Source organism: Narcine bancroftii, chromosome 2, assembly GCF_036971445.1.
Source record: "Narcine bancroftii isolate sNarBan1 chromosome 2, sNarBan1.hap1, whole genome shotgun sequence".
Lineage (NCBI taxonomy): Eukaryota > Metazoa > Chordata > Chondrichthyes > Torpediniformes > Narcinidae > Narcine > Narcine bancroftii.
This window is the reverse complement of record NC_091470.1, coordinates 275,390,891-275,414,297: the sequence shown is the minus strand read 5'-3', so window position 1 is coordinate 275,414,297 and position 23,407 is coordinate 275,390,891. Positions and strand designations below refer to the sequence as shown.

Sequence of the window (23,407 nt, the reverse complement as noted above, 5' to 3'; positions counted from 1 at the left end):
ATGCTGTTCCTGGCAGCTGGCAAAAGGCCCAGTATGTTATTCGAGCAGCTCTTTTTAGAGCGAATGCCAGATGATATTAGGCTAGACAAGTCTGCACAACCAACACCTCTGATATTGACCCCGCGTCACACTCTAGTGCTCTTAGTACATCACTCCTTACAAGCAGGCAACGTCCCAAGGCAAGCAAGCAGCCTGTGGACACTTCATCTTGGTGTTATTACCACAGGTGCAGGGGAGTAAATGCCCATGTGCCTTCCACTGTGCCCATTTGCGGGAAATGCCCAGGCCAACTGCCAGTAAGGGCTGCGGCAGTTGGCAAGGAACCTGCAAGCCTACTGTATGTATAGGACCAGCTGTCCCAATGAAAATTTCTGGTGGACATGGGTTCAGAAGTTGGTGTATTTTCACCCACCGGTTTTGACACATGCCATCCTACCCTGGACCTGCAACTATGAGCAGTTAACAGTTCCAACATTCCGACCTTTGTCTCCAGGAAGATGAATGTCAAGTTTGAGAATCATCTCTACTCTTGGCCATTTATTATAGCAGCAGTATCCTGACCTTTGCTCAGTGTAGATTTTCTTCAGGCTCATTCATTCCTCGTCGACTTAAAAGGGCATCGACTAAAATAACTATTTTTGGACTATTCTTCTGGCAGATGCCTCTACCCCTGCTCTGCACTTCCAAACATTAAGTAAACCAGTAGATGAATTCTCCAAGCTGTTGGAAGATTTCCCTGAGATCACTATTCTACAACTTTCTGCCTTCACTATGGTGTCACTCATTGTATTTGCACTAAGGGCCCTCCTATCCATGCTAAAATGGAGGTTGGTGACCTTGTGGAGATGCCACCATTCCGGATCGTTATCCGATATCTCATATTCAAGATTTCTCAGCTCATTTGCATGGAATGAAGATCTTCTCCAATATAGACTTGATGTGTGGCTATCACCAAATACCAGCAGAGCCAGAAGACATTCCAAAACAGCAATAATTACCCTGCTTGGGTTATTTGAATTTTTACAAATGCCATTCAGATTAAAGAATGCTGCTCAATCATTTCAACGGGTAATGAATGCTTCAGGATGTGGTATGACCAATATCTTTGACGACATTTTAGTGGCCATTGGGACTAAGTAAGAACATTTGGAATATCTTTTTACACTTTTTATTCGTCTTCAAAAGTTTGGACTGACCATCAATCCAGACAAATGCATTTTTGGACAAGAAATTATTGATTTATTTGGGCATAGGATTACTCAGGAAGGCGTGACTTCACTGCCATCCACAGTTGAGGCCATTATCAAGTACTCAAGATCTGCTATGGTTAAAAGCCTGTAGGAATTCTTAGGAATGGTAAATTTTTACTGTCAGTTTCTTCCGGGAGCAGCTCATTTCATGAAGCCTCTTTTTGATTTGCTGTCTGGAAATGCTAGAATGATCCATTGGATAGAAGAAGGAAACAATGCCTTCTTGAAAATGAAAGATGTCCCAGGTGCTTGGCAGTGAAGCTCCTGTTGAGTGTACTCACCTCAGGAACAACGGAGTGTTTCTGCATAACAAGGTGAAATGGAGAGCAGGGTGAGACTAAGCTGGTGTACTATGAACAGTAGAGACCAGCACTGACAAGCTGGAGGGAATCCAATCGATGGGCACGTGTTGTCCCAACCAGTTGCAAGAGTAGGGGCCTCTGTCCTGTGTGCAGTGATCTGTCCCATGTGTAGGGAACTCCTTCCCTTGTGTAGAGACCTCCGTCCCATGTGTAGGGACCTCCCTCCTTGGTGTGGAGACTTACATTCCGCGTACAGTGACCTTCGTCCTGTGCGTAGGGATCTCTGTCCCGTGTGTAATGACCTTCGTTCTGAATGTAGGGTCCTCTGTCCCATGTTTAGGGTCCTAATTCCCGTGTGAAGGGACCTCTATGTGTGGGGTCCTCTGACCTGTTTGTAGGGTCCTCCATCCCGCATGTAGGGTCCTCCATCCTGTGTATCGGGACCTCCATGTGTAGGGTCCTCCGTCCTGTTTGTCGGGACCTCTGCCCTGTGTGTCGTGATTTCTGCCCCGTGTGTAGGAATCTTTGTCCTATGTGATCCAAGCATCACCACTCAGTTAAAAAACTTCACACACATCTCCCTTAAATCCCTCCACCCTATTTAAAGACATGTCCTCTAATGTTTAGTATTTATTCTTGGGAAAATATTCTGACTTTCAATCTATCAAAGTATTTCATAATTTTATAAACTGCCCTCAGCTTCCAATGTTACAGAGAAAACTACCCAAGTTTGTTCAACCTTTCCTTAAAACACATGCTCTCTTATCCAGATAAACCTCTTCTGTACCCTTTCCAAAGCCTGTACTTCCTTCCTTCCTTCAATGGGTGACCAGAATGGCACACAATACCCCAAGTGTGGCTGAACCAAAGTTGTATATCAGTGCTCTATGACTTTCTTACTCTTACACACAGTGCCCTGCCCATTGAAAGCAAGCATACCCTAAGCTCACAAGCCACATATGGCTCTTTGACGTACGAGAATAATATGCAGCTCCAGGAAATATGTTGTCTGAGACAGGAATCTTATGAGCCACACATTATATGTCAAAGAGACCCAGGCAGCCCACCCACCAGGCCTCCTGACCTTCCCACCGTTGACTCTCACCTAGGCCCTTGCCATCCTCCCTTCTGAGCTCCTGATGCCCCGACTACAGATTATTGCCTAGGCCCCAGATGTCCACCATTGGAGCTCCTGATGCCCTGAATGTGGACTTACCACCCAATCCCAGCCACCTGCCCACCCACCCAAGCTCCCAACACCTCGGATAAAGCAGGTGCTTACCGCTGTCAAAAGTGGTATGCATGTAATAGTTGACCCCTTGAATTTTACCCTAAAGTTTGGTCCACAAAATTTGACTATTAGACAAATATATATGGTATATGTACTTTTTGATTATTGAAACTAATACGTTAGCAGTCTAAAACCTTCATACATGAATAAATATTATTGCATACACTTATTTCTTAATATTTATTTTATATTTTTGTAACAAAATGTAATATGTAATATTTTTTTCCAGACTTGTGGCTCTCAAACATCTGAAATTTATTGTATGTGGCTCTTACATTAAGCAGGTTTGGCTACCCTGCCCTAAGCCTTCTTTACCACCCTGTTGTCTGTCTACTAACAACTTTCAGGGATCTATAGCCCACAAGATCCCTCTGAACATCAATGCTGATAGGTTTCCTACCATGAACAGTATCCTTTCCTCTGACATTTGATGAGCCAAAAAATGCCACATCACACTTGCTTGGACTAAACTCCATCTGCCATTTCTATTTCAACATCTGTAATTGACCTATATCCTGTTGTATCCTGTGATAGCCTTCTATACAACCACAACTCCTGCAGGTACAACAACTCCAGCAGTGGACCCACAAGCCAGGTAAAGAAGATCTGACCACATGGTGGGGGGGGGGGGGGGCTACAGGTCATGCTGAGACCTGAGGCTTTTGCTTCCTACCATCCTCCTGGAGAACAAACTTGATGAACTCCAAGCCAGACTTCAACATCAGAGAGACATCAGGGAGTGCTGCCTGATGTGTTTTATGGAAACATGGCTAAGCGCGGACATTCCTGACTTGGCACTGCAGCCCAAGGACTACACCGTCCATCCTGCTAATTGAACACCAGCATCTGGAAAAACCAGGGGAGGTGGTATTTGTTTCATCATCAATTCATCGTGGTGCACAGACATGACGGTCATGCCTCAGTCCTGCTCCCCGACCTGGCGATCAAGTGTCATTCATTCTAACTGCCGAGGGAGTTCACAACCATCATCCTAAATGCAATGTACATTCTGCTCCAGGCTAACGTCAGGCTGGCATTGGAGGGACCAAGCACTGTGGTAAACGGCCATGAGACAGCACATCCTGATGCCTTCCCTCCCGATCATTGTGGGAGACTTCAATCAGGCCAACCTGAAGAAGTCTCTGCTAAACTATTACCAACATGTCACATGTGAGATCAGGGGAATCAACCCGCTCATCACTGCTACACTACCTTAAAAAACACATACCGAGCCATACCATGATCGCACTTTGGCAAGTATGATCACCTGGCAGTATTTCTACTCCCGGCATACAAGCAGAGACCAAAGACCACAGCACCCATGATGAAGACGGCGAAGGTATGGTCAAGGGAGGCAGAGGAGCGTCTACAGGACTGCTTTGAATCGGTGGACTGGAACATATTCAAGAACTCATTCATAGACTTGAATTAATATACAACAGGTGTCACTGACTTCATCAAGACCTATGTGGATGAGGGTGTGGGCACATGCAAATACCAGGTGCTCCCCAACCAGAAGCCCTGGATGAATCAGAGAATCCACAATCTGCTGAGGGCAAAAACAAGGGCATTTAAAGCTGGGGATCAAGATCTTTTCAAGGTCCAGATACAACCTGGAAGGCCATCTCCAAAGCAATTCCAGAGGAAACTAGAGACAGAGATAGATACATACCAGGAGCCACCACATTGATGCAATCACAAAGAAAGCTCACCAGCGATCATACTTTGTGAGGTGTCTGAGGAGGTTCAGTATGTCACTGAAGATGCTTGTAAACTTTTACAGGTGTACTGGCATTCTGGCTGGTTGCATCACTGCCTGGTGTGGAGGAGCCAACTCTCAGGACAAGAATAAACTCGAGAGGGTTGTTAACATGGCCTGCGACATCACAGGCACCAGACTTCACTCCATCGAGGACATCTACATGAGGTGGTGTCTTAAAAAAGCATCCTCTATCCTCAAAGACCACCACCACCCAGGCCATGCCCTCTTCACTTTGCAACCATCAAAGAAAAGATACAGGAGTCTAAAGACGAGCACTCAACGGCATAAGGACAGCTTCTTCCCTGCTGCCATCAGATTCCTGAATAATCAATGAACCAAAGACACTGCCTTACACTATTATTGATATTTTATTTTATATTTTATAGTAATGTCATAAGATGGTTATAATATGTAGGTTTGCACTATGTTGCTGCCATAGAACACTGAATTTCATGACTTGTTTTTGTCAATAGATCTTGATTCTGATTCTGACCCTGACCACACCACCAATTTTTGTGTCATCTGCAAACTAACCCACCCATCTATATTCCCATCAAAACATGTTCTCTGTATCACTAACAACAGGGACAAATGCGAGAACTGCTGAATTTCTCCAAAACTGCTGTGTTTATACGACAATCCCAGCATCTGCAGACTTTCGTGGTTCACTCATCCCAAACCTGAACACTCTGACACTCCTCTGGCCATAGATCCACCCAGCCAGAATGACACCCTTCCACCACTACTCCATCGTCTATGGGCCGGCCAATTCTGAATCCAAGCTATATATTCACCATGAACCTATTCTGGATCAGTTCTGGTCACTGCTTTGCAGCAAGGATATGGGGGCTTTGGAAAGGTTGCAGAAGAGATACACCAGGATGTTGGCTGGATTAGAGTGCATCAGCTAGTAAAAACAGAAATGCTGGAGAAACTCTGCAGGTCTTGCTCCACCCTTTTACCTCCTGTAGATACTGTGAGACCTGCTGAGTTCCTCCAGCATTTCTGTCTTTTTACTACAATTACAGCATCTACAGACCTTTGTGTTTCACTCCAGAGAGTATTAGCTGTCAGGAGACGCTGGAGAAACAGACTGTTTTCTCTGGAGTGTCAGTGGCTGAGCGGATGATGTGATGGGGTCGAAAGTCAAAGTATTTTTCCCAAGGGTGGAAATGTCAAACACTAGAGGGCTTGGTGGTGGGGTTGGGGGTGGGGGATTGGTGGTATCTTAAAGGGTATGTGTGGGGCAAGTTTTTTTTTACTCAGAAATGGTAGGTGCCTGGAACATGCTGGCAGGAGGGCAGGGTTGGGGAGGGTGGAAACAGATATCATGGTGACTTTTAATAGGCAGGGAGACACATAAATATTCAGAGATGGGATTGGTTTAATTTGGCTTTGTGTGTTGGCCCAAGAGCTTGCTCCTGTACTGTTCTTTGTTCCACAATTCCACTGCCTCAGTGACGAGATCCTTTACTCTCAATGGAGTCATGGGTTGGATGCCGAGGTCTGGGCCCTTCTCAGATATTGTGATGCTGCCTTCAGGACAGGGGATAGGATGGCACTAAGATCAGCCAGGGCTGAACTCTCCCATGAAATCCGGAAGGCAAAGCAGGGTTACATATGAAGATCCACAGACAGCTGTGCACCACTGACGACATGAGGCACAAGTGGCAAGGGATCAAGATGGTAACGGAACCCGTCAACTTTGTGAGTTAAGGGCAATGACACCTCCTTCCATCATCTCCTCTGCACGGTTTGATGAGAAGAGACAGGATGATGCCAAAGAAAGCTCCATGTCCCCCTGAGAGCGGCCCCCCTGCATAGTCATGGCCAAGGTAAGGAGAACCTATGCAAGGTGAACCAAGGTGAACAAGGTGGCGAGATTTAGTTGGGTATTAAAGGACTGCACAGACCAATTGATGGATGACTTCACGGACATTTTGAACACCTCACTGCAGCAGTCCATCATTCCTGCAGGGTTCAAGACAGCCACCATCATCCCCGGTACCCAAGAGTACAACAATAACAATCTTCAATGACTACTGCCCTGTGGCATTGACTTCCATTATGAATACTTCGAGTGCCTGGTGATGGAATGCATCAAAGCACACCTCCCAGAGATGCTGGATCCATTTCAATTCGCCTATAGAAGAAACTATTCCACAGATGATACTATAGCCTTGCCGCTTCACTCCATCCTGGCCCACCTAGTGAATGACACCTCAATCGCCAGGCTGCTATACATTGACTTCAGCTCGGTGTTTAATACAATCATTCCTCAGGGGCTGGTGGAGATGCTTTTCTCACTGGGACTTAACAACCATCTCTGTACTTGGATCCTGGACTTCCTAATGGAAAGACCACAGACTGTCTGGGTTGGTAGCAGAAAATTGAGCATGATCACACTGAGAACTGGAGCACCTCAGGACTGTGTGGTCAGCCCACTCCTGTTCATGCTACTGACCCAAGATTGCATTGCCAGATCCATCTCCAAGAACATCATCAAATTTGCAGATGACACTAACAACAATGATGAGTTCCACTACAGAGAAGAGATGGAAAGATCTCGTGAAACGGTGCAAGAGAAACAGCCTGAGTCTCAATGTGGACAAGCTGAAGGAGATGATCGTGGACTTCAGGAAGACCAGGAACGACCACCCTCCACTAAACTCCGTAGTTGAGAGAGTAGAGAACACCAAGTTCCTTGGAATTCATTTAACTAGCAACCTATCATGGACATTCAACATCCCCTCACTTGTCAGGAAGGTGTAACACTGACTGCACTTCCTAAGAAGACTGAAGCAGGAAAGGTTACCAGCTACCATTATGTCAACTTTCTACAGGAGCTCTATCGAGAATGTCCTGACCAGTTTGCATCACAGTGTGGCACGATTGTGGCAGAGAAATAGACTGGAGGTCAATCCACAGGACCATAAGACTGGCAGAGAGGATCATGGGATTTCCCCTCTCCTCATCTATGTGATCTACCATGATCGTTGTCAGAAGAGGGGATGCAAAATCATTGAGGATCCCTTTCACCCTGCACACAGCATCTTTCAGTTGGGGAAGAGATACAGGAGTATCAGGGCAAGCACCACCAGGCTGAGGAATAGCTACTTCCCAGGGGCAATGAGAATGCGGAATGACCAAAGGATCTGCTCACACTGACCATCCGAGATTTTCATCTGTACAAAACAATATTTATTTATTTGTCCGTCTATTCATTTATCTATTTATTTATTTGTATTGATGAAATACTGGTCCTGCATATGTATTATTTGACTGTATATGTGTGATGTTTGGTTGTGTGTCTGCATGTTTTGTACCAAGGACCAGAGAAAAGCTTCATCAGGTTGTACTTATATAATCAGATGACTATAAACTTGATTTGATTTAAATATATATTAGTTGGACACTGACTGTTAGTCTATGGTGGGGGTTGAGATTAGTGCGGACAGACACACAGTGAAGCTGAGGACCAAGAACAGATCAGCTGGAATTTTAATGAACAGTGGAGTAGTCTCGAGAGTCTGAACAACTGCTTCTTGTTGCCCTTATGTTCTTTTTCATTTAACCTAAGGTATCCCAATTGTCAAACATCAGCATTTGTGGTGGTGGAGGCTGGGGCATAATGGGGACATTCAAAAGATTCTTAGATATGCACATGGATGTAAGAAAAATAGAGGGATCTGGCTGTGAGGCAGGGAAGGGTTTGAGTGTTGTGGAGTAGGTTTACATCGGTCGGTGCAACATCAGTGCACTGTGTTGTAATGTTCTTCATTCTAACCCAAATTTGTTCACACGTTTTTTGGAGAGGGTGCAGAGGAGATTTCTCAGATTGTTGCCTAGATTGGAGAATATCAGATAAAGCAAGATTGGCAGAATGAGGATTTTTCTCTTTGGAGTGACGGAGAACGAGAGGTGACTTAATGGAGGTATATAAGGTATGAGGAGCACAGATATGGTGGACAGCCAACACCTTTTTCTTGGGACAACAACAGCAAATACTAGAGAACATCTGTTTGAGGTGAATGGAGGAAAGTCTAGGGGAGACATCAGAAGTATTTTTTTTACACAGAGAGTGATAGGTGCCTGAAATGCATCGTCAAGGGTGGTGGTAGAGGCTCTTATAAGAGGGGGATTTAAAAGACCCTTGAATGGGCACGTGGAAGAAAAATAGAAGGTTATGTGTGCGAGGTAGGGAAGGGTTAGATTGTGGTGGACTAACCTTACAGAGGTCGGCAAAACATTGTGGCCTGTACCGTTACTGTGCTGTAATGTTCTATCAATGCGGTGGCCAGGATCTTAACCCAATGGAAATTTTGTTGCAGCAATGGAATGAAATCTATAAGAATAAGTCAAGCCTTTTACAAGTGATTGAGGCTTTTTAAACAGCAAGAGCCGCATGATGGAAAGTGTGAAGTTACGTTGTGCAAAGAAATAATGTACTGCAAGGGTCAAGGTTCATGGAGAGAACTACCAGATGGCTTGCTTCTAATCCTTGTCTGCCACATGTCTGCCCTCAAGTTGGATGGCTGGAACATGACTCCATCGAGAGCCAAATCCAATTACTTTCTGCAACTGAAGCTAATAACACTCATCAGCTTTCCCAGTACCTGGAATCACGTCTTCCCCCAGCTCCATGACTCCCATTGCTGAGTTGGCCCAAAAAGAAAGCAATCAGTCTTTTATCTTTCTTTGTTAACTTGGAATGGAGGATTTGGGGGATGAGGATGGATTTATTAATGGAGCACTTGATCCTCTCTGACCTGTTCATCAGCTGGAAACTTCTCAGTGAAATGCCCAAGGAGTGTCCTGGGACCTCACGCAGTTACATTTCATTGTACATGTCACTCTATTGCTTTTGGCAAAGCCTCCTAGGCTCATTAGTACATACTTGCATCAGACCTCATGGCAACAATAAGTTACAGCTGCCATTGCAGTGGATGTTACTGCAAACCTTGGTTCCATCTGTGCATGGCAAGACTAAAACAATGAGCAAGCTTTTGCCTGCTGCTTTACAAAGCTCATGGACAATCCAGCTCTATGATGGAAGAGACAAGAGGGCAGTGTGCAGCTACACTTTTCCAGATTATTAAGCATTCGAACTATTACCAAGTCTTGTGTTGTATCACATGCTCACAAAGCAATTACACCTAATTAACCTACAAACCCCATATGTTTTGAAGGGTGAGAGGAAACCGGGGCACCAGGATGAAATCAGCGCAGACACTGGGGGAATGTACAAATTCCCCACAGACAGTGTCTGATTCAAATCTAGGCCAGTGGCGCTGTAACAGCGTTGCGCTAACCACCACGCAAACCGTGCTGCCCTAACTGAACAAATTTTGATTGGATCACAGTTGACCAAGAAGAGGACCAGAGAGTTAAGAGCTTCAAAGGAAATGATGGGGAGATTTATGAAAGATGCCCAAAAACAGAGCAAAATAAACAAACTGCATCAGAGGTCAGAAATGGAAGACAAGAGATCCTGCAAAGTTAAGGGCAGCAGGAAGTTATAGAGATGGGGATGTGCAGCTACAAGATCAGAAATAAAGCACGCTAATTTAAAGGGATATGAAATGAATATTGTCCTTCGAGTGCCAGGAGGGAAGGGTGAGAAGTCACCCTCCTGTCTGAAAGCAGACCTGCCATTTCTTGTTCCTTACATCAACAAGATCTGAGATTTAAAATCTGTGAGATTGCTGCTGCTTCCTGCCGTAGAGTTAGCAAGCAAGGAGAAAAGCCCTTCAGCCCAAGTTGCTCACCTCTAAGGTTCCAGAGGGATCTCTGGATCTGATCCACATTCTAGACACCGTTCCCAACTCCAGCCCCTGATTCCTGACCATTAGGGTGCCGTGGTTCCTCTGAACTGAACTCAGCTTGAGCACAAAGAGGAGCAAAGTATAAAAAGCTGAATTTAACATCACCTTCCTTGCCTGGGTAATGGACCACAATAACTGGATTGGAAGATTGATGATGGGGGTAAAATTCTCTCAATGAGAAACCTTTGTTCTTATCGTTGCAAACAAATCACAAGGTTACAGATCTCAGATAAAATGAGATAAAACCAGACTGCAGAGCCAAGCAGGAAAGAAGAGGAAGAATATCAAGGTTTAGCTGTGAGCTCTGAGCGGCAAAAGTGTAAGTAAATACATCATGCGGACAGAGGTGAAAAGGGCAGTGATGGGGTGAGACCTGTGGAGACTCTGGACTGAAAAGAGGATTGTCATCGAAGATACCTTTAAGACAAAATGAACTTATACCCATGACTTTAAACAATAACATTTTGGAAGCCTGGTATCATCGGTCTGGTGATACACTGGCCACACTCTTACCAGCCTACTGCAGGGTCCAACCACTGTACCTGAATGTAGGTAACCTGGGAGGCTGGCCCCACCTGCCAGCTATCAATCACTGGCGCGTATAAAGACTTGAACCAGTCAAGATACTGAGACTGGTGTATACAAGTTTAAGCTAATTAAAGCCTGTGATACAGTCTGTGGACTTTGCGTCAGAATCATTCACACAGCAGCGCTCACAATTTAATTAGCTTAAAATTAAAAGGATCATGGAGAAGTTCCTCACCATCGAGAGGTTGGATATCGACCCTCAACACCCAGATGCTCCAGCACACTTCGAGATCTGGAAGCATGCGATTGTGGCGATCATCTACATCTGAAGAGGCTCATGGTACTTTGCACCAAGCTGGGCCCATGTGCTTTTCGGGCTATTCGAAACTGCACAGATTTCGAACCAGCAATGGTTGTCCTGGAAGGCATGTACCGGCCCCTGATGAACATACTCTACGCCTGGTACCTGCTCAGCATCAGGGTATAGCAGCCAGGTGAAACAGCAGACGCTTACCTGGGGACATTGCAAGAACTAGTACACCCATGCACGATTGAAGCTGAGGTGACTGCTGGGGAGGTGGAGCAACTCATCCAAGATGCCTGCATGTGAGGGTTGCAGTCGAGGGCAACCTGACAGACAGTTGGAGGAGAATAATGCCTCCCTTACCAGGATCATGGAGGTGGTCCGCTCCCTAGAAGCTGCAGTTCACCATGTAGAGGCCCTTGATCCCTGCCTCCCCCATCCTCCAGCCTGGCTGACGCCGACGACAGCAGACGCTGATGACAGCAGATGCTGAGCGGCCCCATGTGGAACAGATGATTGCTGGCACCGGCGCAGTCCGCTGCTGTTAGTACTGCGGGTCCCAGTGACAGCAGTAGTACTGAGAGCTTTGTGTACCCAAAATTGGTCCATATGCTGAAACTCAAAGTATACCCAGCGAACTTCGCTATTGCCTTCGCAGCCCAGGACCACTCCATCATGGCACTAGGATTCTGCTTGGTGAATTTGACAGCTGGGGGGGGGGATTATATCAAGGGTTCATGCCCAAGCTCTGGGCCCCAGTTATCCTGGGACTAGACTTCCAGTGTCACCTCCACAGCCTCACCCTTGCCTTTGGTGGCCCACTTCCCTCACTCACCATCCACAGCACAAAGTCCAGCAACCGCCCCCAGTCCAGCTGCGGGCTCTCCACCCTATGAGTTCCCCCTCCATCCCTCTTTAACTACCTAACACCAGACTGTAAGCCCACAGCTGCCAAGAGCAGGCACTACTATGCGGCCAACAGGACCTTTATCAAGGCTGAGGTGAAACAGCTTCTGTCGGAAGGAGTTATAAAGCGCAGCACCAGCCCCTGGAGAGCCCAGGTCCTTGGCATAAAAGTGGGCAGCAAACTGAGGATGGTCATCGATTACAGCTAGACCATCAAACAGTACACCCAGCTGGACACCTACCCACTGCCCCGCATCGCCAACATGATCAACGAGATAGCCCAGTACAAGATTTTCTCCACGATTGACCTGAAGTTGGCCTACCAACAGCTCCTCATACCCAGGATAAACCTTAATCCCCCTTTGAGGCAGACAGACGCCTCTACCAGTTCTGCCAGGTCCCATTTGGGATCACAAATGGACTCTCCTTGTTTCAGCGGGAAATGGAAGACTGGCACCATCTAAGATTGACTTTCTTGTACCTGGATAATGTCACTATCTGCGGCCTGGACCAGCAGGACCACGATGCCAACCTGGAGAAATTTCTCCAGACGGCTGAGGCACTGAACCTCACTAACAACAGGAAGAAGCGTGTGTTCAGCACCACCCGCCTCACCATCCTGGGGTGCATTGTGGAACATGGTGTCATCAATCCCGACCCTGAACGCATGCACCCCCTAAAGGAAATGCCCCTCCCCCACATGCTCAAGGCCCTCCACAGGTGCCTAGGGCTCTTCCCTGTGGGTCCCCTGCTTCTCGGACAAGGTCCGCCCACTGGCCCAAGCCACCACTTTTCCCCTCGATGCCAAGGCGCAAACAAATTTTGCCTGCATCTAACAGGACATCGCCAATGCCACGATGCATGCTGTGGACGAGACCACCCTATTCCAGGTGGAGTGCGATGCCTCTGATGTTACCCTCGCTGCAACCCTCAATCAAGGGGGCAGACCCGTGGCCTTTTTCTCCAGGACCCTCCACGGTTCAGAGCTCAGACACTCGCCATCGAAAAGGAGGCCCAGGTGATCGTGGAAGCAGTCCGCCACTGGCATCACTACCTGGCAGACAGAAGGTTCACCCTTCTCACAGACCAGTGCACAGTGGCATTAAGGTTCAGCACCACCCACAGAGGCAAGATCAAAAACAACAGATCTTGCGCTGGAGAGTCGAACTGACCACTTTCAGCTACGACATCCAGTATAGGCCAAGGAAGCTCAATGACTCCCCTATGCCCTGCCCCGGACATGCGCCAGTGCACACTCCGAACAGCTTCAGGCACTGCATGGCACCCTTTGCCACCTGGGCATCATGTGCCTGTTACCACTTCATTAAGTCCCAGAACATCTCCTTCACCGTTCAAGAAGTCCAGACCATGACTGAGTTCTGCAGGCCTGTTTGGAGTGTAAACTGTGCTTCATTCACCCACCACAGGCACATGTAGTGAAGGCCACTCAGCCTTTCAAGCAACTCAGCATCAACTTCAAAAGATCACTGCCTTCTATTTCCTCTCAGTCATAGATGAATACTCCTGTTTTCCCTTGCCCTGACACCTCCAGTACCTCTGTTATCAAGGCACTGGTGCAGATCCTCACCGTGTTCAGATACCCGGCTTTGATCCACAGCGACTGGGGGTCCAATTTCATGAGTGAGGAGCTGCACCAGTACCTGATGGTGCGAGGAATTGCGGCTAGTCGCAATGGGCGATGGCCAGGTAAAACTTGAAAATGGGGTAATCTGGAAGGTGATCCTCCTGGCTCTGAGGTCAAAAGGCTAGTCCATCAACTACTGGAAAGAGGCCCTCCCCAAAGCACTCCACGCCATACGGTCGCTCCTGTGCATGGCTACCAATCAGACCCCTCACGAACACCTTTCCTAGGAAATCAGCGACTGATGTCTCTCTGCCAGCGTGGACCAGTCTTCAGGACCAGAACTCCTCTGTAAACATGAGAGGACCCACAAATCCGACCCCCTGGTCGAGCAGATGCACTTTCTCCATTCAAATCTAAATTATGCCTACTTCAGGTACCCCAATGGACATGCAGACAGTGTCTCGACCAGGGACCTGGCACTAGCAGGGGCCCAGCCCTCTCACCATGGGTACCCTTGGCCCATCCAGGATCCCCCGGGAGCCAACTCCACCTCTCCAGAGGGCCCCACTACCCGCAGACCCAACCCACACTTACACCCCCTCCCTGCCAGACACCATCCTGCCCACACCACTGGCCTCCCCAGCCAGCCTGGACCCAGCTGACCCTCAGGCAGCCCTTCCCCTACCGACCATTGACCAGGAGCCTGTCCTGCAACGGTCCCAGAGGCACAGATGACTGCTGGACCACCTGAACTTGTAATTACTACCCGGTATCAAGGACACCACCTCCCCACCTCAAGGACTCATTTTAAGAAGGGGGTGAATGTGGTGATACAACCACTACACTGACCTCACTCCTACCAGCCTATTGCAGGGGGAAACCACTGTGCCCACAGGTAGGCAACCTGGGAGGGTGGCTCCACCTGCCGGCTGTCAATCACCAACCCTCATAAAGATTTGAGCCGGCTGCTTCGGAGATAGTCAGATACATGAAACCAGAAAAGATACTGAGACTGGTATACAAGTTTAAGCTAATTAAAGCCTGTTATACAGTCTGTGGACTTTGCTTCAGAATCACAGCAGCGCTCACAATAAAGGAATGTAACATCTGGAAGATTGTTATGAAAAAGGACTTTTCATGTTATTTGAACAGCTGAAGAAGGATAGGACTTGTCCAATAAGACTTTTTTTGTTACCTTCAGTATGGTACTTCCTTGGGGCCAATTTGGTCCCTGAAATGACTCTACTGGGACTCACTGAAAAGGAGAAACTACTCCATGAAGGAAATGTATGTAAATTTATTTCTGGAATGTACTTTTTATTGATGAATGAGAGCCCAAAGCCAGGTTTGCATAAGTCTAAGGTGAGATAGGAGTCAGACCTAGACACAACAATTGACGAACAACTCTGGTCAGATCTGTGTCAGGGGTGTTTTATGTCTACTCTCAATGCCAGGTGTAGAATGGCCCATTATAATTTTCTCCATCAACTGAATCTCACCCCACAGAAATTACACTAATATAAACCTAAGTTATCAGAGATGTGTTTTAGGTGTGGTATAGAGGTTGGTTCCTTCTTACATTCTACCTGGCTTTGCATGAAGGTGAGGCCCTTCTGGTATGACCTCTGTGACACCCTAACTAAAATCACGGGAGTAAACCTTCCCAGCAGACCCAGAGTTTTGTCTTCAGGGGAACTTTACCACGGTTGGTAGATCGCTAATTAATACACAAAAATTGCTTTGTGTGTGGCCAGGAAATGCATAGCAGTAACATGAAAGTCTGACTCCCACCTCCTCATGGATGGGTGATCTTCAGAGATGAATAGCTTCATCCCATTTGAAAAGGTCACTACTATCTCAGGAAGGGATATAACACCTTCCTAAAAATCTGGCAGCCTTATTTAGAACATATAGGTTCCTCACTGGCACCAATATAGGGTTACAATCGCTGTCTTCATATGTTTTACTGTACGCACTGACAATGGGATGATCTTCTTCCTTTTTCTTCATTCTTTCTCTGTTTAATAGGACATATATAAAAGGAAGGGTTTTCTTGATGTTTTAGATTTGGTATGATTGTTGATTATTAAATATATTAAAATGATAAATAAAATATTACAAAAAGAAAAGAAAAAGGAAAGAGCAGTCAACAGCAACCTGTAGCAAACACTGCTGATGTTAGCAGTACTAGTCACAATGCCAGGGCCACACTGCCAGACACATCAACACACAGACACACCCCACACCACCACACCACACACTGTCACACCACACACTGACACACCACTCACTGACACACCACCACATCACTCACTGTCACACCACCACACCACACACTGACACACCACTCACTGACACACCACCACATCACTCACTGTCACACCACCACACCACACACTGACACACCACACACTGACACACCACCACACCACTCACTGTCACACCACCACACCACACACTGACACACCACCACACCACTCACTGTCACACCACCACACCACTCACTGTCACACCACCACACCACACACTGTCACACCACACACTGACACACCACACACTGTCACACAACCACACCACACACTGACACACCACCACACCACACACTGACACACCACTCACTGACACACCACCACATCACTCACTGTCACACCACCACACCACACACAGTCACACCACACACTGACACACCACACACTGTCACACCACCACACCACACACTGACACACCACCACACCACACACTGTCACACCACCACACCACACACTGACACACCACCACACCACACACTGACACACCACACACTGACACACCACCACACCACTCACTGTCACACCACCACACCACACACTGACACACCACCACACCACTCACTGTCACACCACCACACCACACACTGACACACCACCACATCACTCACTGTCACACCACCACACCACACACAGTCACACCACACACTGACACACCACACACTGTCACACCACCACACCACACACTGACACACCACCACACCACACACTGTCACACCACCACACCACACACTGACACACCACCACACCACACACTGACACACCACACACTGACACACCACCACACCACTCACTGTCACACCACCACACCACACACTGACACACCACCACACCACTCACTGTCACACCACCACACCACACACTGACACACCACCACACCACTCACTGTCACACCACCACACCACACACTGACACACCACACACTGACACACCACCACACCACTCACTGTCACACCACCACACCACACACTGACACACCACCACACCACTCACTGACACACCACCACACCACTCACTGACACACCAACACACCACTCACTGTCACACCACACACTGACACACCACACACTGACACACCACCACACCACACACTGACACACCACTCACTGACACACCACTCACTGACACACCACACACTGACACACCACCACACCACACACTGACACACCACACACTGACGCACCACCACACCACACACTGACACACCACACACTGACATACCACTCACTGACACACCACCACACCACACACAGACACACCACTCACTGACACACCACTCACTGACACACCACCACACCACACACTGACACACCACTCACTGACACACCACTCACTGACACACCACACACTGACACACCACCACACCACACACTGACACACCACACACTGACACACCACTCACTGACACACCACACACTGACACACCACCACACCACACACTGACACACCACACACTGACACACCACTCACTGACACACCACTCACTGACACACCACCACACCACACACTGACACACCACTCACTGACACACCACTCACTGACACACCACCACACCACACACTGACACACCACACACTGACACACCACTCACTGACACACCACACACTGACACACCACTCACTGACACACCACACACTGACACACCACCACACCACACACTGACACACCACACATTGACACACCACTCACTGACACACCACCACACCACACACTGACACACCACTCACTGACACACCACTCACTGACACACCACCACACCACACACTGACACACCATACACTGACACACCACTCACTGACACACCACCACACCACACACTGACACACCACTCACTGACACACCACCACACCACACACTGTCACACCACACACTGACACACCACACACTGTCACACCACCACACCACACACTGACACTCCACCACACACTGACACACCACTCACTGACACACCATCACACCACACACTGACACACCACTCACTGACACACCACCACACCACACACTGACACACCACCACACCACACACTGTCACACCATACACTGACACACCACTCACTGACACACCACACACTGACACACCACCACAACACACACTGACACACCACTCACTGACACACCACCACACCACACACTGACACACCACTCACTGACACACCACCACACCACACACTGACACACCACCACACCACACACTGACACACCACTCCATGACACACCACCACACCACACACTGACACACCACCACACCACACACTAAAAAACACCACACACTGTCACACCACCACACCACACACTGACACACCACCACACCACACACTGACACACCACCACATCACTCACTGTCACACCACCACACCACACACTGAAACACAACACACTGACACACCACCACACCACACACTGACACACCACCACACCACTCACTGACACACCACCACACCACACACTGACACACCACACACTGACACACCACTCACTGACACACCACACACTGACACACCACCACACCACACATTGACACACCACTCACTGACACACCACCACACCACACACTGACACACCACTCACTGACACACCACACACTGACACACCACTCACTGACACACCACCACATCACACACTGACACACCACTCACTGACACACCACCACATCACTCACTGTCACACCACCACACCACACACTGTCACACCACACACTGACACACCACACACTGTCACACCACCACACCACACACTGACACACCACCACACCACACACTGACACACCACTCACTGACACACCACCACACCACACACTGACACACCACCACACCACTCACTGTCACACCACCACACCACACACTGTCACACCACACACTGACACACCACACACTGTCACACCACCACACCACACACTGACACACCGCTCACTGTCACACCACACACTGACACACCACCACACCACTCAATGACACACCACCACACCACTCACTGTCACACCACACACTGACACACCACACACTGACACACCACCACACCACTCACTGTCACACCACCACATCACTCACTGTCACACCACACACTGACACACCACACACTGTCACACCACCACACCACACACTGACACACCACACACTGACACACCACAAACTGACAAACCACACACTGTCACTACACCACACCACACACTGTCACACCACACACTGACACACCACACACTGTCACACCACCACATCACTCACTGTCACACCACACACCACCACACCACTCACTGTCACACCACACACTGACACACCACACACTGTCACACAACCACACCACACACTGACACACCACTCACTGTCACACCACCACACCACACACTGACACACCACACACTGACACACCACCACACCACTCACTGTCACACCACCACACCACACACAAACACACCACCACACCACTCACTGACACACCACCACACCACACACTGACATACCACTCACTGACACACCACCACACCACACACAGACACACCACTCACTGACACACCACCACACCACACACTGACAAACCACTCACTGACACACCACTCACTGACACACCACACACTGACACACCACCACACCACACACTGACACACCACACACTGACACACCACTCACTGACACACCACACACTGACACACCACCACACCACACACTGACACACCACACACTGACACACCACTCACTGACACACCACTCACTGACTCACCACCACACCACACACTGACACACCACTCACTGACACACCACTCACTGACACACCACCGCACCACTCACTGACACACCACCACACCACACACTGACACACCACTCACTGACACACCACACACTGACACACCACTCACTGACACACCACACACTGACACACCAGCACACCACACACTGACACACCACACACTGACACACCACTCACTGACACACCACCACACCACACACTGACACACCACACACTGACACACCACTCACTGACACACCACTCACTGACACACCACCACACCACACACTGACACACCACACACTGACAAACCACTCACTGACACACCACTCACTACCACACCACTCACTGACACACCACCACACCACACACTGACTCACCACACACTGACACACCACTCACTGACACACCACACACTGACACACCACCACATCATACATTGACACACAACTCACTGACACACCACCACACCACACACTGACACACCACTCACTGACACACCACACACTGACACACCACTCACTGACACACCACCACATCACACACTGACACACCACTCACTGACACACCACCACATCACTCACTGTCACACCACCACACCACACACTGTCACACCACACACTGACACACCACACACTGTCACACCACCACACCACACACTGACACACCACCACACTACACACTGACACACCACTCACTGACACACCACACACTGTCACACCACCACAGCACACACTGACACACCACCACACCACACACTGACACACCACCGCACCACTCACTGTCACACCACCACACCACACACTGTCACACCACACACTGACACACCACACACTGTCACACCACCACACCACACACTGACACACCACTCACTGTCACACCACACACTGACACACCACCACACCACTCAATGACACACCACCACACCACTCACTGTCACACCACACACTGACACACCACACACTGACACACCACCACACCACTCACTGTCACACCACCACATCACTCACTGTCACACCACACACTGACACACCACACACTGTCACACCACCACACCACACACTGACACACCACACACTGACACACCACAAACTGACAAACCACACACTGTCACTACACCACACCACACACTGTCACACCACACACTGACACACCACACACTGTCACACCACCACATCACTCACTGTCACACCACACACCACCACACCACTCACTGTCACACCACACACTGACACACCACACACTGTCACACCACCACACCACACACTGACACACCACTCACTGTCACACCACCACACCACACACTGACACACCACACACTGACACACCACCACACCACTCACTGTCACACCACCACACCACACACTGACACACCACACACTGACACACCACCACACCACACACTGACACACCACTCACTGACACACCACTCACTGACACACCACACACTGACACACCACCACACCACACACTGACACACCACTCACTGACACACCACAAACTGACAAACCACCACACCACACACTGACACACCACACACTGACACACCACTCACTGACACACCACACACTGACACACCACCACACCACACACTGACAAACCACACACTGACACACCACCACAACACACACTGACACACCACTCACTGACACACCACCACACCACACACTGACACACCACTGACTGACACACCACCACACCACACACTGACACACCACTCACTGACACACCACCACACCAAACACTGACACACCACTCACTGACACACCACCACACCACACACTGACACACCACACACTGACATACCACTCACTGACACACCACCACACCACACCACTCACTGACACACTACACACTGACACACCACCACACCACACACTGACACACCACACACTGACACACCACTCACTGACACACACACACTGACACACCACCACACCACACACTGACACACCACACACTGACACACCACTCACTGACACACCACTCACTGACACACCACCACACCACACACTGACACACCACTCACTGACACACCACTCACTGACACACCACCACACCACACACTGACACACCACACACTGACACACCACTCACTGACACACCACACACTGACACACCACTCACTGACACACCACACACTGACACACCACCACACCACACACTGACACACCACACATTGACACACCACTCACTGACACACCACCACACCACACACTGACACACCACTCACTGACACATCACTCACTGACACACCACCACACCACACACTGACACACCACACACTGACACACCACTCACTGACACACCACCACACCACACACTGACACACCACTCACTGACACACCACCACACCACACACTGTCACACCACACACTGACACACCACACACTGTCACACCACCACACCACACACTGACACACCACCACACACTGATACACCACTCACTGACACACCATCACACCACACACTGACACACCACTCACTGACACACCACCACACCACACACTGACACACCACCACACCACACACTGTCACACCATACACTGACACACCACTCACTGACACACCACACACTGACACACCACCACAACACACACTGACACACCACTCACTGGCACACCACCACACCACACACTGACACACCACTCACTGACACACCACCACACCACACACTGACACACCACTCCATGACACACCACCACACCACACACTGACACACCACCACACCACACACTGACACACCACACACTGTCACACCACCACACCACACACTGACACACCACACACTGACACACCACCACACCACACACTGACACACCACCACACCACACACTGACACACCACTCCATGACACACCACCACACCACACACTGACACACCACCACACCACACACTGACACACCACCACATCACTCACTGTCACACCACCACACCACACACTGAAACACAACACACTGACACACCACCACACCACACACTGACACACCAGCACACCACTCACTGACACACCACCACACCACACACTGACACACAACTCACACTGACACACCACTCACTGACACACCACTCACTGACACACCACCACACCACACACTGACACACCACTCACTGACACACCACCACACCACACACTGACACACCACTCACTGACACACCACCACACCACACACTGTCACACCACACACTGACACACCACACACTGTCACACCACCACACCACACACTGAAACACAACACACTGACACACCACCACACCACACACTGACACACCAGCACACCACTCACTGACACACCACCACACCACACACTGACACACAACTCACACTGACACACCACTCACTGACACACCACTCACTGACACACCACCACACCACACACTGACACACCACTCACTGACACACCACCACACCACACACTGACACACCACTCACTGACACACCACCACACCACACACTGACACACCACCACACCAGACACAGTCACACCACACACTGACACACCACTCACTGACACACCACACACGGACACACCACCACACCACACACTGACACATCACACACTGACACACCACTCACTGACACACCACACACTGACACACCACCACACCACACACTGACACACCACTC

The 23,407-nt window shown here is 49.2% G+C and overlaps 1 protein-coding gene across 1 annotated transcript in view; it reads right to left on the bottom strand.

Annotated features, from left to right (window-relative positions):
• LOC138752685 (angiopoietin-1-like) overlaps window positions 1-23,407 on the bottom strand; it is a 169,158-nt gene that overhangs the window by 2,392 nt on the left and 143,359 nt on the right. The window lies entirely within an intron of this gene.